Source organism: Vigna umbellata, chromosome 10 (genome assembly GCF_029865625.1).
Source record: "Vigna umbellata cultivar VRB3 chromosome 10, Vumbellata_1.0, whole genome shotgun sequence".
Taxonomy (NCBI): domain Eukaryota; kingdom Viridiplantae; phylum Streptophyta; class Magnoliopsida; order Fabales; family Fabaceae; genus Vigna; species Vigna umbellata.
The window spans coordinates 5,089,427-5,098,789 of record NC_142174.1 but is presented as its reverse complement, the minus strand read 5'-3'; the positions used below and the strand labels follow the sequence as shown (position 1 = coordinate 5,098,789).

At 43.9% G+C, this 9,363-nt stretch overlaps 1 pseudogene; it reads right to left on the bottom strand.

The window, feature by feature from the left end:
* Positions 1-2,680: 2,680 nt before the first annotated feature.
* On the bottom strand, positions 2,681-4,156 carry LOC148191727 (uncharacterized; annotated as a pseudogene).
* Positions 4,157-9,363: the final 5,207 nt, after the last annotated feature.

Sequence of the window (9,363 nt, the reverse complement as noted above, 5' to 3'; positions counted from 1 at the left end):
TGCACCTCTTCCTTGATTTTCAAAGACATCTCCGGCTTCATTCTTCTTAGTTTCTGTTTGATCGGGAGGCATTCCGGCTTAAGAGGGAGTTTATGTTGCACGATATCGGTACCAAACCGGGCATATCATTGTACGACCAAGCAAACACGTCCTTAAATTCCTTCAATAGGACTCGCAACCTTTCTCTCACTTCCTCTTTCATGGTGGTGCCGATCTTTACTTCTTTTATCTCGTCTTCCTCACCCAAGTTGAGTATTTCGACATCTTCCTGATAGGGTTTTATTTCTTTAGACTCTTGCTCCACTAATCTCGTTAGTTCCGGAGAGGGTTCTGAACCATCGTCATAATCATCTTCCGTATCATCGACAGGGTACTCCAGATTAGGGATATCGACATTGTTATTTTCAAAACATTCATTGTCATATCTGCATTATTTAAGTTTTCGAAAAAAGAATAAATAAATAAAAAAACGGTGGAGAAGGCTAAATGATGATAGGAACGAGGACAAACACGATTCAAATATCACACTGAAAGCAAAATAAAAGCGTCAACCCGTAAGTCATGAATCCTAAAGCTCCGGGTAAAGCAATAGGATCAATTAATATATTACATTTCATTCGAATTAAACATCACGGGTAAGTCCACAGTCTTCCAATTGCCGAGCCGCGCATCTGGGGAGCAAGCCCACACGAAGTTTGAGCTTTCAGATCCAGCTTCCTCTTCCACGACCACTATATGGCTAGTGTTCACTCATCCAGCACTGCGAAAACTCTCCTTGATATCACAAATGTGAATCTTCCTCGTCCTTGGTTCCCGTCTCTCCATCCGAGCCAGACTGCGCTCCCTCTTTTCCTCAATCAACCTCTTCTTATCCTCCTTGCTGGGCTTGTACCCCAAGCCATACCTGCTTTTGTTCTCGACCACCTCCAATGGGAATGTCCGCCCCTGCCCGTACTTGCCTAAACTGTTCCCGTACTTATAGCCTTCTTTCAGCATAACCTTGGTCGCCATGATAGAGGCGCATGACAGATATGGGTTTACTGGAAATGGTTCCACATAGGTGTTTCCCACGATCTCCAATGATTGGAAAGCTATCTCGAGAGCTTCCTCGGCTGCTTCTATATAGCGAGCAGAGGATGACCCACTCACAAGGAGATCCTCCTCTCTAGAAACTATCACCAGCTTATCTCCCATGACATATTTCAGTTTCTGGTGCAGCGTGGAAGGTACAACTCCCGCAGAATGGATCCATGGGCGACCCAATAGACAACTATAGGCTGGGAGGATATCCATGACCTGGAAGGTTATTTGAAAGACACATGGGCCAACCTGGACCGGCAACTCTATTTCGCCCATGACTTCCCTCTTGCTACCGTCAAACGCTCTCACAATCATAGAACTTGGCTTCATATGCATTCCGTCATAAGGTAGCCTCTCTAATGTCGTTTTGGGCATGACATTCAGGGAGGATCCGTTGTCCACCAACACGCGTGCTATGACGTGGTCCAAGCATTTAACGGAGACATGGAGAGCTTTGTTATGCCCTCTCCCCTCAGCAGGCATTTCCTCATCGGTGAAGGTGAGGTAATTATTAGCAATGATGTTGCTAACAATGCCCTCGAATTTGTTCAGGGAAATACCTTGTTCTACATGGGCCTCGCTCAGTATCTTCATCAGCAGTTTTCTATGGGAGGTTGAGTGCATGAGCAATTCTAACAAAGAGATTCGGGCTGGCATACGATTCAATTGTTCCACCACTTTGTATTCACTTTGTTGTATGAATTTCAAAAACTCACAAGCCTCTTCGTCGGATATTTCTTTCTTGTCCTCCTTGTCGGGGGTCTCTTCTGCCTGCACCCCTTTCCCCTTTAAGAGCTCCTTAGCTTTCGCGCCACCGGTGCTTCATTATTGCTAGTTCCTTCTTTCATCAGGTTTGGTCGCATGAAGATTCGACCACTCCTTGTCATTCCGCCGATGCCTGATATATTTTCAATAACTGGATCCTGGCCGAGGAATTGACTTTCAACACATTGTCCTTCATCGACTGCGTGTGTTCCATACCTCCAAGGAACAACTTTCTCGCTCTTGTAAGGAAAAGGAACTGGTGTATGGATGACGACGGACGATCTTCCTTGAATTACTAGTGCAGGGGTGGTCCGAGTGAAACGGATTACCAACGGCTCTGGCAGGGTTACATCAGACTCCACACCAGTTTGTGCAAACACCTCTTCATCCTTGTCCTCGTAGCACACATGCATCAAATTCCTATCAAGCAGATCTTGCAGAAACTCTTCGAATTCAACACATTCATCGATAGAGTGTTCAACGCATGGATGGAGTCCACATGCTTTTCCCAAATCATAATCACCGTTTAAAAATCCCAACTTCAATAATTCCTTGAAAATAAACCTTCTGGAACTTCGGATTTCACTTGCATCCCTTATCAGTTCATGCTTCTTAACCTCAATGGCATTTGTCGAGGCACTCCCATGTCTGGATAATGGATTAGCATCAATGTTAGGTTTATCTTCTTGAAATTTCAGCCACCCAATGTCGATTAGGGCCTGCACTTTATGTTTGAAGGCCATACATCTCTCAGTTGAGTGACCCACTCCTCCCCCATGATAACTACACTTGGCATCGGCATCATAACCCCTGGGGTACGGAGGTTGCATAGGCATCATCGGACATATAGCAACCAGACCCCTTTTGACGAGGTGGGGTAATAATTCAGTGTAAGTCGTAGGGATGGGGGTGAAGTGAACAAAGTTTTTTTCTTGGGTTTTTCTCGGGTAAGTGCCTTGACCCGCATTTGAATTTGGATTCGCGCCTGTCCCAGTCCCCCAGGCATTGTTTGTGATAGGTTGCGGTTGATAAAATCCTTGTTGTTGTTGAGGTAAATTGGATGAGCAAAAGCTGCATTGGCTGCATATGGAGGTTGGCCCAGGTGTGGTCTATAATTGTGAATAGGAGCCTGACCTCTCCATAAAGGCATTGTCGATGTCGCATGCACATCTCCTTCTTTCTTCTTTCCTGGATTGAAGTTGGGCTTTTTAGAGTTTGCTACCGCAGACGGGCCACCCGCAATCTTCCCATTCTTCAACCCAATCTCTATTCTTTCGCCTATTATGACAATATCGGCGAAATTGGAGGACACGTTCCCGACCATGTGTTCATAAAACGGTGGTTGGAGCGTGTTCACAAACATTGCCACCATTTCCTTGTCGTACAGAGGCGGCTCAACCTGCGCAGCTAGCTCTCTCCATCGTTGAGCATATTCCTTGAAAGTTTCATTATCTTTCTTTGTCATGTTTTGTAGTTGCAACCTGTCGGGTGCGACATGCATATTGTACTTATACTGCTTCATGAAGGCGTCAGCCAGGTCCACCCAACAACGTATACGAGACGACTCTAAGTGGGTATACCAGTTCAATGCTACCCCAACCAAACTATCTTAGAAGAAATGGATAAGCAATTTGTCGTCATAGGCATACGCGGCCATCTTTCTGCAGTACATCGTCAAATGGCTTTTAGGGCATGTATTACCCTTGTACTTCTCAAACTCCGGCGCCTTAAACTTGTGTGGTATTTTTAGCCCGGGGACCAAGCTTAATCTTGCGATGTCGCCGAATCCATAGCTTTCGACTCCTTCTATGGCCCTCAGCCTTTCTTCCAGAATTTCCAGCTTATTCTTAGCTCCAATGAAACTATCGATCCCCCTAATCACCGTGGTGTGTGGCACGGCCCCGGCTAAAGAGTCCTCCTTAGCGACTACGGTCACCCGCGTTCCTTCAACTGCGGTCGTCTCATTCATAGCTACACCTGTTACGGGTGCCGAAACTGAGACAGGACCCTGAGTACCGATCGGCGACACATTGATGGTTGTGGGAAAAGAGAAAGACGTATGCTCCGCTTCCGAGTAATCTCCCATGGGGGGCGTATACCCCGGGGGCAAGCCATACATCGGGAACGGAATCGATGGGCTCAAGGCATTAAGCATTGGGGGATAAGGGGGGGCGTTCCCTTCGATCCGCGCTGACGATGACTCTCCCGCAATCTTCAGCGATTCTAGAGCAGCAAGGATCTGGCCGATCTGGTCCTTCAGCTGGCTGATATCGGCCTTGATGGATTCCTGAGACTCCTCCCTGCTTTCCATGATTCTTGAATTGGCTCGAGTCCTGTAGGGATGTCGTGGAAAATTGGCCGTTGTTTTCCTCACTTGTACTGTTTTATTATTTTGATTAATTTTAAATTAGATGAGAACGAAATAAAGAAAACATGATGCATGTTGGTAATAGGTGGAAATCACTGGGTTGTGACAACATTACCGATGGAAATCAACACAAGTTGGTACCAAACAAACATTCCATATCTTTCATTAAAAGTACTCAGTTCAATACATCGCCTACAGAAACGAAATACAAGGATTTCAAAATACATCATTCTCGAGATCGAGCGATAAAGGATTTCATCTCGCCCACCAACCATTTACAATGATTAATAAAATGTTTTATCTCTTCTGGCGGGCTATAAAAGTGAGTACTTGCTTCGGCGTCCAACACCATCTTGGGGATGTTTCAATTGCTTCATTTGCCAAAGCTGCCAATTGGGAGAAACTTTCCTTCCAATGTCTCACAGCCACTTCTTGCTCGCGATGTGATCTTCCATTCGCTTCATCAAGGCCTGATGTCTCTCTTCAAACTCCATCGACCTCCATCGCTCCTCTTGCACCTCGATATAATCCTCCATTTGTTTTATCATGGCTCGATGCCCTTTTTCGCTTCTGCTAGCTTCCAACGCTCTTGGTTCATATCCGCCTCAAACGACGTGGCCATTTCTTTCATCTGATGCCCGTTTTTTCTACCTGAATCTGCGCTTCCCTTAGTCTTTTCAGGCTTCTCGCTTATCTCTTTTGGCCTCTTCGTAAGGGTTTCCATTGTTTTCCTCTTCCAACGCCACGTTCTTCTCCTTCACTCTCACGGCTAGCTCTTTGTTTGCGGCCGCAAGGTCTTGCTTCACTCGGAATGTATAATCTCTTTCGGCCTTCTGACTTCTAACAATTTCTTCATAGGCCTGTGATCCTTCCTCTTTAGCATTCCTCATATCAACAAAATCATTGCGCGCGATTTGTAATTCTTTTTCCAACCTAGCATTCCTCTCTCTCAGTTTTCTCATCTCCACCTTCAATTGCTTCACCTCTCCGCTCTCTAGGTCTTGGGATCGCCCTTCATTAGCTGGCTGATCACTGATTGGCTTGAAAGGCAGTTTGATTTCCTTTACCCTTTTTAGGATCCATGTATGATAATTAACCTTGTCGTCTACCACTCCCAACCTTAAATCCTTTTCTGCTCGCATACTCTTTCCCAAGCACTTCTAACTTTCCTCAACATTTCAGTGCAATGCCCGTCCTCATAGTAGATGAAAAATGCCGTGAGATAGTCTAGTGAAGGTGCCCCTTTCATGGGATGCCCGAATTGTCTTTGAACCAAAAGAGGGTTGTAATTGATGCAATATCGGGCCCCTATGAGAGGTACATTGGGAAAGCGGCCACAATATTGGATAGGCTGTTTAATCCCAAACCAAGGAAGACACCAATTTACTTTTCCTCTGTTCAAGCTAGCAAAGAAATGGGCCCACTCATTTCCTCCTTTGTCCGTAAGCCCCTGACGTGACAGATCTTCCGAAGGACGATGACATTGACTACGCCTTTAAACACGCGTGCAGTCATCCAAGCGTATAGTGCCGAAACACAACAAAGGATTTTCTTCCCCTTCCTTTCGTGACAGAAACTCATGGTCCCATAAACATCAGCAAGGACTACCGTCACAGGATTCTCTGATCTCGTCTTTCTCGCCACGAAGACATCTATTGCGGTATAATCCACAAAGTCTTCTATTTTGGGGAATAAAACAATGCCGTACACGGTGAGAGCTAGCACATCCATAAAAGTCTCCCACTCTTCCTTATCAGCCAGATGCTGCAGGTACTGTTCCAGATACTGCAGGTACTGTTCCAGATACCCCTGTTTCAGCCCACGTACTTGATGTCTCGTTACCAACCTATCTTCGAGCTCCTTGGGCTGTAATTTCATTATGGCAGCAATAGTAGAGATAGAGGCGTGATGCTCCAAGTGCTGATACGGCATGGTACCCTCCAGTGGTAAACTAAGGATATGCTCAAACTCTTCTATAGTCGGTGCTAGTTGGAAGTCTTGAAAGGTGAAGCATCTTAGCGGGGAGTCATAATACTGTGCTAGGGCTGTGATAGCAGGCAACTGTACCTCCACTTCCATTATGCCCAACAGGTTTCCATACTTATTCTTGAAAGTTTCTCTTTTTATAGTCTTTAGTCGTTTGCCTAAGCTTATCAGCCCTGTCAGATTCCCCCCATGAATCCTCAGGCGAGGTTTCTTTCTTAAAATGATATAATCGGTCTGTTGCGTAGCACCAGATCTTGTATCAACTTCCATCTTGTAGGAGATCAAGTGAACACCTGTGATTGCCCCTAAAACCAACACGTCACCAAATGATGTATGAACATGATGCATGATAACATAATGAAGCAAAACATGACCAACAACACAAATGCATGAAAATGCAATGTCATTATTTTCAAAAAAGAACAAACAGGGTGAGGGTTACAGAATACACACTTCTCCCTTTGTGCCCTAATAAAGGTTCAGCACTTCAGATTGAAGGTCAAGTATATGCAACCTCACAAGGATGGCTCCCTGAACCTAAAGGTCGATGGTCACTAGAGCTATGGCCCCCTTCATAGTATCTCCACAACAGTCGAGTAATCAACTAGATGCGGAGACACAAGTGAAGAGAACAAACTCTAGCTGGGGTTCTCACGATAGCCAAATAGGAAGTATGTCCCAAATGGCACCGCTACACAACCCTTCTATGTCTAAGCTACGCTCAGACCCGGGTATAGGGCCCCACTCATGATGTGTATAATGTGTGTGTGAAGGGAGAATGCAATTGTACATCCCAAACCCTTACCTGCAAAACAACTAGAAGATTCCCAAGCAGATATAACATGTTTTCTATCCTAAGGTTCAATATCCAACAAGCAAAATTATTCACATGCGATTATTCAAGTATCAAAGATAGATAAAGAAAAAGGGAAGAAAAACATAAAGAAAACCACATTGAATTCGCGCATATAGTTAAATGGCTTGACTCTCTAAAAAAACGTCCCCAGTGGAGTCGCCATCTGTCGCAACCGGAATCGCGACGGAATGACGACCCAAAAAAGAAACGGGTTTTGAAAAGAGATTTTGGAGTCGCCACCATAGTTTATTATGGAAAACTACGGAAAAACCATAAAAGATAAGGCATGGTCTACAAGAACCAAGTTCTAGGCTCGGGAGTCGATTACGTGTAGGGAAGGTATTAACACCCTACAACACCTGCCCTAAGGCAGTACCTCTAACTAAATACGCGAATATGATGTGGTTTTCAAAATGTTTAACTATCCCCTAAAATAAAACTCTAAAGAAACAAAATATATTTTTTAGTTTTTTGGGCCCGACAAGGATTAACCTTGCTCCTACGTATTCTCATTCAGAATGAGAAATCAGGGTTACGTAGTTCTTTTAAAAACTGCTTGAAACTTAGTTTGGAAATTGTTTGGAAATTCGATTGAAGATGATTTTGGATTTTTTGGGAAAATGAACCTGACAAGGTCTAGCCTTGCTCCTACGTATCTCCACTTTTGATGGAGAATCAAGGATCACGTAGTTCTGGGATAAAGATTGTTTGTTTGCTTGAAAGTGTTGATGTTTTCAGTTTTTGTAATTTTATTTGAGAAAGAAGAAAAGATTTTTAGCACAAGGACGATGCGAGCGATTACACATGTGCTTAACCTTTAAAACATATTTTTGTATTTTTATAAAAGAAAGAGAAAAGGTTTCTAGCACAAAGACGATGCGAGCGATCACACATGCACTTGACCTTTAAAATATATTTTTGTATTTTTTATATTTTTTATAAAAAGGGGAAAAGGTTTTTAGCATGAGGACGATGCGAGCGATCACACACGTGCCTAACCTTTAAAATATATTTTTGTATTTTTTATAAAGGACGAGAAAAGGTTTTTAGCAAAAGGACGATGCGTGTGATCACACATATGCCTAAACCTTTAAAATATGTTTTTTTTAGAAGAGAAAAAGAGAAGGTTTTAACACAAGGACGATGCGTACGATCACACATGTGCCTAAACCTTTAAAATATTTTTTTTTATCATTTCTTATAAAAGTGCATTTAAAATGGAAGCAAAAGAGAGAGAAAAGAAAAGAAAAATAAAAATAAAAATAAAAATAAGAATAAGAATAAAAAAAAATAAAATAAAAATAAAAATAAAAATAAAATAAAAATAAAAATAAAATAAATGGATAAATAAATAAAATGAAAATAGAGTGAAGAGTCAACATGATAAAATAAAATAAAAGCAAAATAATAAGTAAATAAAATAAAAAGAAAAGGGGTGTGGAGGTGCTAAATAAGAAACATGGGTGGTTAAACAAAAACGAACTGGGCCAAAGCCCAGGCTGAGAGGGGTGCGAAAATGAGATTAAGGGGGCACAGGGAAGAATTCGTTTTTTTTTTGTGTTTTTAGAACAGAACTGGCCTGAGCCCAAGGCAAGGAATGGACGTAGGGGTGTAAAGGTGAGAAATGGGGTGCACGTGGGAGAGAAAAGGTTTTATTTATTTATTATTTTTTTAGGCTGGATCAGAAGGCCCAAGGCCCTTTTCGCTTCTCAGATCCTTTTCTTGTTTGCAGAAACGAACGGGCTTAAGCCCAAACAGGATGGGGTGTGCATGGGAGATGGGTGTGTGCAAAGGGAGGATAGAGTCTTTTTTTTTGTTTTTTTTTTTAAAAAAAAACTAGATCTGGCCCAAGGGTTTTTTTTTTTCAAGCAAAAGCATTAGGGGTTCTGCCACTTCTCTCATTCTTCCATCTCGAGCACCACAAGACTCAAGTCTCTCTTCTCCCGGTCGTTTTCCCTGCGTGCATCCAGCCACCTCCGCCAAACCGGCCAGCGCGCCACCAACTCTTCCAGTCTTGGCGTCGGCGGCAAATCCCAAGCGCCACCGGAGCCGTTTCCAACCGCGGCGCCACCGCCTTTCTCTCTCTCGTCTCTCTTCAAAAACGACAACCCAAGGAGGGGTTTGCCTCCGCCACTCTCTGCCGCCAGGGTCATCGTCGGTCGCGCAACCGCTCACTGCGAGTCACGGCTGAAACATCGCAAGCACTCCCGCTCACCACCATCCGTCACCGGAGCCACCGTCAGCCACGGCGCCGGGTTCTCTCGTCTCCCTTTCCCTTTCTCAACACGCGAGATAGAGGAACTCTTGT